Source organism: Mus pahari, chromosome 9, assembly GCF_900095145.1.
Source record: "Mus pahari chromosome 9, PAHARI_EIJ_v1.1, whole genome shotgun sequence".
NCBI lineage: Eukaryota > Metazoa > Chordata > Mammalia > Rodentia > Muridae > Mus > Mus pahari.
Window position 1 is genome coordinate 51,569,899 of NC_034598.1, and position 9,027 is coordinate 51,578,925.

General features: G+C 40.2%; 1 pseudogene; it reads left to right on the forward strand.

Moving 5' to 3' along the window:
- The first annotated feature begins 497 nt into the window (after window positions 1-497).
- On the forward strand, window positions 498-1,693 carry LOC110326954 (annotated as a pseudogene).
- Window positions 1,694-9,027: the final 7,334 nt, after the last annotated feature.

Here is a 9,027-nt window from a genome sequence, read left to right on the forward strand (position 1 = left end):
CACGGACTATGCTTGCTCTCTAGTAATTTCCATTAGATTTCCTTAGACATAGATAAGTCACATTGTGGTCATTTTCATGCATTTCATTACTGTTCTTTTGTTTCTAGTTGAGTATTTATAGACAGAAACCACAGACTGACCCACAGAACAAACAGCTGCACATTTACGTCCCTATTTGGAGCTGCCTCTGGCTCTCGATCAGTGCTGTTCTAGAATTTCTAGCTGAGCCTTCCCCGGAGCAATCATTTTCCATGGCAGAGAGGTGGCTAAGTATGCTTAAGAAAAAGGTTTTAAGAGTACAGTGTCGCCTGTCGGAGAGACTGGCCCTGGGGAAGCAGCCCTAGAAGGCCCAGGCCCAGGCTCTGGCCCTGGCATTTGGCAGTTTGTGTGGCCCCTAACAAGGGCCCAGTGTCTTCTGGGCCTTGAGCAGAGCTGGAAAGAGCACCAGTGTTCCAGCGGACATCAGACTGGCCGCCTGGGGACCGAAGGCCCTAGACATAGCTGAGAATGAGATGCCAGGATTGATGCGCACGAGGGAGATGTACTCGGCCTCCAAGCCGCTGAAGCGTGCTCGCGTTGCCTGGTGCCTGCACATGACCATGGAGACTGCTATTTTCATTGAGACTCTCGTGGCCCTGGGCGCTGAGGTGCGGTGGTCCAGCTGCAACATCTTCTCTACTCAGGACCATGCAGCAGCTGCCATTGCCAAGGCTGGCATTCCAGTGTTTCCCTGGAAGGGCGAGACAGATGAGGAGTACCTGTGGTGCATTGAGCAGACATTGCACTTCAAGGATAGACCCTTCAACATGATTCTGGATGATGGTGGTGACCTTACTAACCTCATCCACACCAAACACCCACAGCTTCTATCAGGCATCTGAGGTATCTCTGAGGAGACCATGAAAGGGGTCCACGATCTCTACAAGATGATGTCCAATGGGATACTGAAGGTGCCTGCCATCAATGTCAACGCTTCTGTCACCAAGAGCAAGTTTGACAACCTCTATGGCGCCAGGAGTCCCTCATAGATGGCATCAAACGGGCCACAGATGTGATAATGGCGGGCAAGGTAGCAGTGGTAGCAGGCTATGGTGATGTGGGCAAGGGATGTGTCCAGGCCCTGAGGGGTTTCGGGGCCCGAGTCATCATCACCGAGATCGACCCCATCAATGCACTGCAAGCTGCCATGGAGGGCTATGAGGTAATCACCATGGATGAAGCCTGTAAGGAGGGCAATATCTTTGTCATCCTTGGCCGGCACTTTGAGCCGTTGAAGGATGACGCCATTGTCTGTAACATTGGATACTTCGATGTGGAGGTTGATGTGAAGTGGCTCAATGAGAACGCCGTGGAGAAGGTAAACATCAAGCCCCAGGTGGACTGCTACTGGCTAAAGAATGGGCGCCGCATCATCTTGCTGGCTGAAGGCTGTTTGGTCAACCTGGGTTGTGCCATGGGACACCCCAGCTTCGTGATGAGCAACTCCTTCACGAACCAGGTGGTGGCACAGATTGAGCTGTGGACCCACCCAGATAAATACCCCGTTGGGGTTCACTTCCTGCCTAAGAAGCTGAATGAGGCAGTGGCTGAAGCCCCCCTGGACAAGCTGAATGTGAAGCTGGTCAAGCTGACTGAGAAGCAGGCCCAGTACTTGGGCCTGCCCATCAACGGCCCCTTAAAGCCTGATCACTAATGCTACTGAGTGCTGGCACTGCCCTTCACCTTCCAGCTGCCATTCTTGTTCTGGGCCCTAGCTCTCGTTCCCAAGAGCAAATGTCACTAACTTTGCAGTAGCCTGGACAGTGTTTCTCCCCTACACCCCTCTCCTTACCCCCACTGGGGCTGGTCACTCTGTCTTTGACCTCTGCTCTATCCCTCATACTGTTCCAGGTGTGGCAGGGGGGGAGGGGGGAGATGGAGAGTTACTTGGGAGGCATCCACAAGGGACGTGACCTCAGAAGTCTTGGAAGTCCTGAGGCTGGGGGTTGCTAGTGATGGTCACAAGCCCATGTACCTTATCATCCAGACCCTCGCTGGCTTCTCAGCCCAGGACCCGAGAAGGAGCTCTACCAAAGGGTAGGAACCCCTGAAGTTTGAAGGTTCCCAAGAGCTTGGCCTTTTACGGTTGGGCTGTCTCTTAAACCTCATGATGCTGAGTTGGTACTTTTTTTGGTCCCTATTTCACAAGGGTTAGGATAGATTAACCAAGAAAGGACAAGTGACCGAGACTGAAAGGAGCTGGAAAAACAAATAGGAAAAGGCTTGTCACTTCTGTATAGTTGATGGTTCCTATCACAAGCCCGGGTCACAAACAGATTAATTTGTTTTATAATGTTTATACACTATTTAGAATGTTAACAAAGGAAGGTGGATAAAATACAGTTTCTACTGCCTAAATATAAAAAAGAGAGTATAGTGTTGTAAACACCTATGTTCACTCAAATTCTATATTTAATTGACACAAGAGATTGAGATGTAATAGCGACCAGTTTCTCGGCTGGTGTGGTCACTGGAGTGCTTGAGTGTAAGTGCGAATTCATTAAATGATCTCCAGACCACAACAGGATTTAGGCTGCTGTCTTAAAACCACTTTCCCAGCACCCTGCTCCGTTCTCCAGCTCTATTTACACCACAGAATACATCTATCTTATTAACACTGGATCTGCATTCATTTCAACCTATTTATTACTACAGGCATGTGGTCTTCTGGAACCTCCTCTGAATTATTCTAACAGCCCCATTGGCTTCCCTCTCATGGCTTTTCTCTTTTTTTTTTCTTTCCTTTTCTTTCTATTTTCTTTTGTTTTTGTTCATTTTGGTGATGATGATGATGATGATGATGATGATGATGATGATGATGATGATGTTTCTTTTTGTCCCCGTTGTTTCAGACGGGGTCTCTCTGTGTAGCCTTGGCTGTCCAGGAACTCTGTTGACCAGGCTGGCCTCAGACTCACAGAGATACCACTCACCTGAGCCTCCCTAGTGCTGGGAATAAAGGCTGTGCCAACACTTCCCAGTTTCCAAATAGAGGCCCCACCCCCCGTTTTGTCCATATAATATATTACTTGTCTCATGGAGGTGGCCAGTCTTCACCTGCTTTACCATTTAGGACCAACATTTAAATTTCACTTCTAATGATTTCAACTAGAATATTGCATTCCACTAGAATATGAGTTCAGATATATATATATATATATATATATATATATATATATATATATATATTCAACTTGAGGCTCCTAAATTGAATTTGGGATTGAATACCATAGCAAGTATTCAATAAAAATGTAGAAGAAATAAGAACGAAGGTTGAAGAGAAGAAAGATCTATTAAATCAAATTTTAAATATCAACACAGGTTATTACAATGTCAATTTCACTACTTTATATATAAAAAAAGAAACCCATTAAGAAGGCTATGATTCTATCCATGTGATATCCTTCAAAAGGCAAAACTATTATTAACCCATTTAAGAGTGATGTTCTGAAGTTGTTAATGGAGGGTGGAGTGTGGAGGTGAAGGGTTGTGTGATGGCTAAGTTTGATTGTCAACTTGACACATCTTGAAAGAGTGAGCCCCAGCTGAGGAACTGCCTCCATCAAATTGGCCTGTGAGTATGTGGGACATTTTCCTAATTTATTTTTTTAACCATGGGAAAGTCTTTATCTGAGAGGGTGTTGTGATGCACACTTTTGATTCCAGCTCTCCACATGCCGAAGAGATGAACCCCTGAGCTTGAGGCCCGCCTGGTTACGAGACTGGTGGTATGAAGATGCCTTAATCATGAGGTAATCATGCATTGGGGGGAAAGAGTATGGGAGGGAATTCTGCAATTTCTCCTTGAGTTTGCTACAAACCTGAAAGTACCCTTAAAGATGAAATGTTTAGGCAAGTGACAGTACTGTGTTTTCTTCTATGGTCAATGGCTTCCCTAGCCTGTGTGTTGACTAGATTCACAGTACTAGGCACTATTTGATGGTGGTTGAGATGGCCAGACATCCTATTGGATGGAAGTTGTTTGGCATGAGTGCCACTTCTGTACTGTTGGGGATATCTTCGGTCACCAGTGTTGAACTTCATAGACATCTCTGATAGATAGGACCACTTAATGACCACTTCCCCCTCTGCAGCTTTTAGCAGCACTTTCTAGTACCTTGAGTGTTAGAGCTCAGATCCAAACCAACAGTTCCAAACTCTGTGTGTAAGATGCATGGTATCTTCAGCCACAGGGACATGCATCCTGTTGGGTGTGTAAGCCTCTGTAAGTCAGACAGAGCAATGGCAATGGTTCATATTATCTCTGGAGGTCTCCCAGATGCCCCTGATTAATGGCTGAAAACAAGGTTTTCTATGCCTGGTGAAGGGTTTTTGTTAGTAAGCATTTACATTCCCAAGTGGTGTGTGTGTGTGTGTGTGTGTGTGTGTGTGTGTGTGTGTGTTTAGGTCAGTATAAGGTAATATAATTTGCTATGATATTTCAGATATCCTTGGTGTTAGTTATTCACCTTCCCTCTACATCTGTACTGTACCCTCCTCCCCCTACCTAATTAAACCCACTCTGCTTTCCCATTTCCTTCTTCATATCCCTGATACCCTGTTATTCCCATTGCTAAATGCTCTCTCTAAATACTCATCCTTGTGTTCACAGATAGGTGTAACTCTCATCCCTCATCTCTGATCTTTCTGTGGCAGAAGGAGACCATTGCAGATAGCCAAAATGCAGGTAACAGATGAGTGGGAGGTGTTGAGCCCAGCCCATCCATCCACAATGCAGCCCCTCTCACCTAAGCTTAGGGAACATGGCAGAAAAGGAGCTGGAAAGACTCTTAAGAGGATCTGGAAGTCTGCTGCCATTTGTCTTCTAGATAAGACAGGGAAACTACACCCATGCAATCTGAACAATATGGCTATTTAAGACCTGAATAATGACAACACCTGTACTCCTGGCAATATGCATGGAGGAAATTTATGGGGTCCCTAGACAAAGAGCTGTAGGCAATGAATTACTCCTAAGAGAGCAAGTCTTAATCTTCCCCACGGATGAGCCCCTAAATAGTTATCTAATATCAAGTGGTCAGACATAAAATATATGCATATGAATAACAGTAAACAGACTTAGTAGGCTATATTCATATAATTGCATCCAACCCCACATATGTAGGGATAACAAGGAAAGGAGAAGAGGCTGTGAATGCGAATGAGGTAGGAGAGCATGAGAGAAAGTAGAGGGAGGAAAGGGAGAGGGAAAATGATGTAATTACATTATAATTAAATAAATAGAAATCTATAAATGCTATGTGCAATGAAATATAGTTCTATAACTTGAAATACATTTTAAAACCTTTTAAAATAATATATTATTCATTTTCCAGTATTGGAGATGCATCCATCTGTTTGAAAATGATTTGAAATTCCTAGTAGTTTATTGTTGTTGTTTGTTTGATTTTGGCAATATGGTCTATTCATTCCTGGAATGTTATTCCAATCAATCATTCCACATTCCTCTTACTACTTAATAGTAAGTGATTTCATGCAAGTTATTTTGGTCTAATGTTTGTAAATTGGACTAACTTCTTACTGACACATGACATAAATTAAAAGTCTTAATGTATCATTTTTCTTCCCTCAGAAACAATTTTGAAACAGTAAAATTTATCTTCATACCACATTAGGAAGTTAATTACATAAAAAATATTTGATGTAAGTTGTATTGCCTTTAGCTCTACTTTACTTAAATATTTTAGTAAAATACATGATTTTTTCTGTGTGAACTACATAATTATGTTTCATAAATATTTTCACAAAGTTATTTTGATATATAAGATATCCTCAAAATAGGAACAATAAAACCATGCATTGCATCTTGAAAATGAGTATATTGATATGATTTCAGAAATTATTCATTGTTTCATGATACACCAATTTAAAATTTCTCAGAACTTAGATGTAGGAATATTATTTCTATAGGATCCAGTTCAATAGGTATGTATTGTAGAGCTTTATTATAATCTTCACATGAGTTTTTGTTGAAGAATTTTCATTGAGAAATATGTATATACTAACAGCACCTGTGCTATAAAAATCCACTTAGAAAGTCCTCAATATCATGTTAGATATTATTAGACATTTATAAAGCACCTCAGGTTGACACTCAGAAGTTCAGACTTATTTATTTTATATAATAAAAGAATAACTCCATGAAAAATTGATGCAATATAAGGAATTATCTTAAAAAATGGTGTCTCTAATTCAAAAACTTCCCATTGAATCATACCTTCCAGTAGAAATATTTATAAAGCTTTCAGCTGGTGTCAGTCAGTTGCGTGACAGAGTTGATGTAAAGTTTCAGGGAGAAAGTTTTACAGAATACTCATGCTAACTTTTCCTAAAGCCACATTCTTAATGCTCCACTCCTCATATTCCTAAATTCTCATCCCACTGAGCTGTGGATTAATAAGAGCTCTAGCTACATATACTTAATAATGATTAAATTAATTTAATTTTGGCAAAAATTAGGAACCAGAGTAATTTTATAAAATTCAAACTCATCAGTGGTGTCCCTCTTGCTTTTGCATTAGGTCATAAACATCATGGCAGACTGGCAGATGATAGGTCCACATTTAAACACCAGATTATCCAGATACTAGGAAGTCATAGGATGCACAATCACAGTTATCAATTAGAAGAGGGTGTTAAAGTTATATAATCAATAAATGACTCACAAAATATTTGAATAGTTTATTCTATATTTTTAATTCTATTCCATAAAATAATATAAGAAAGTATAGAAAGTCTGAGATCTAGGTTCAGAATCATATTTTGACAGAATATTCTCAATGAGTGGATATAATGTGATGGATAATATTGGTTTTCAATTCGATGGAATGTAGACTCTCTGAGGGAGAAGCCTCTAGGCATGAATTCTACATTATGAGATGGCAATGACCCTGTGGGTATGAAGGATAGAAGATTATGGCTTAAAAGTGACATATTTGACAAATAGTAAGAACTGTGATGTTTAGTGTTGACTGTCACCCTGTCAGGATCTAGAATCACCAAAGGGCATACCTGAGAGGGTTATCTTGAGTAAGGTGTATGAAGTGTGTAGGTCTAGGCTTACTTCTGGAGTGACTAAAAGTAATAAAAGTGAAGCAAACAGCAACATTCATCACTCTGCCTTTTTTTTTTTTTATTGAAGATAAAGGATTGCCAGCTGCTTCAAGCTCCTGCAACCCTGGCTCCACCTCCTACTAGACTGGAAATAAACCTTGTCTTCTTTAATTGTTTTAGTTTTTATTTGTTTTGTTTTTGTTTTTGTTTTTTGTTGTTGTTTTTGTCACATCAACAGCACGCTAATTCCCTTAGCATTCTAAACCATTTTCCTATTATATATAACATGGTGACAGCCAGGTGTATCCTTTGCAACTCAGAGACATATAATATAGTGTAAATATAAAAATATAACAGTAAAAAATAATATAAGAATTAACTACTCAATACTAATTACAGGGTGAGTGGAATCTGTTTTATATAATTTTAATGGTATTTAATAGATATAACATGCCACGGGCCGTGGAATACAACAGATAATTCAGTTACAATCCTGTGTACAACACCTGACATATGACAAAGCTGACTGTGTCTTGCAGTGTATCAATAAATAGTCCTGAGTACTTTGATGTAGCATGGTAGTTTGCAAGCACAGCACCCACGTGAGTGTCAAGCGCTGGAAAACAATAGCCAATGGTCCTGATCCAGGTGAAAAGTTGTTCCTGTGGACAAACAGCATCAGAGCCTCCTGCACGTCACTAAAGAACAAATTGTGAGAAGGACAGAAAGCATATAAAGGATATTTAAAAGACATGGAAGCAGAATACATCCATGTTTAGTTCATGAACACAGTTTGTTAGCAGGACGTGATAATAAATTATAAAAAAAAAAATAATGCAAAAACTTGATTAATATCAAGCCCCAACCCCATGTGTCAAAAACTTCATTGCAAGAATAGAAATGGCAGTCAGAGGATAGGAGAGAATTTGTACAGTGTGTACGTGACTGGGGTTTGTATTCACGATACATGAAAGAAACATGGTTAGGCTCCATGCCCGACTGCAGACAGGCAGCACAAAATGAACTCAGTAATATTTTATAGATTTTTTTTGTCTGACATTGCTTTGTTTTGGCATTTTTATATCTTTCTGTCCTTTTACTTGCAATATTATGCTTTCCAATTTTTATATTTGTGGTATATATGTGTTTCTTGTGATACTTTTGAATTTTGTTTTTATTTTTATTTTTTAGCTTGTTTCTTTTCTAAGTAGGAAGAAAAAGAAGGCAGGCAGAGTTGGCTAGCTGAGAAGGTGGTTAGGATCTGGGAGGAGGTGTGGGAAAAGGAACCACGGTTGTTTGGATTTTCAATGACTTAATGCCTAGAAATCAATAACAAAATCCACAAAATAAAAAGTGAAATGAGGAACTGAAACTTTCCAAACACAAACTTGCAGCTGGCCAAGGTACATACATGTAAAAAGCATAGAACATTGAATTGAGTCAATTCTTTTGGATTTTACATGAAATCTTACTATCCAGTAGTTAGTAAAGCATTCGATTCTTGAAATGTCTGCTGGCATGAAGTGTATGGATGGAAATCAACAGGACTTCTTCAATGCCTATAGGGAAATGAACTGGTGAGGCCACTGCAGAACAGTGTCTGGTATGACCTATCGAAGTGGGACATATACAGAACCTCACAAGCCTGAATCTATTCTTAATCTGTAGATGAGCTATGGAATTTATTCACATAGCATATGTATAACAGGCAATAGGATCACAAATGTTAATAACAACACAGCAGAAGAAAAGTTCCATCAATAATAAAGAAGGCTCATGTCTCTTGCTTTATTTGTACGATGGAATGAAATACGTTGAAAACGTGAACAGTCCTGATATATCACTGGATAAATAATGGATGTTAAACAAGAGAAGCTAATGCTGAAATAAAACTTTATACAGAAATAATTGGTT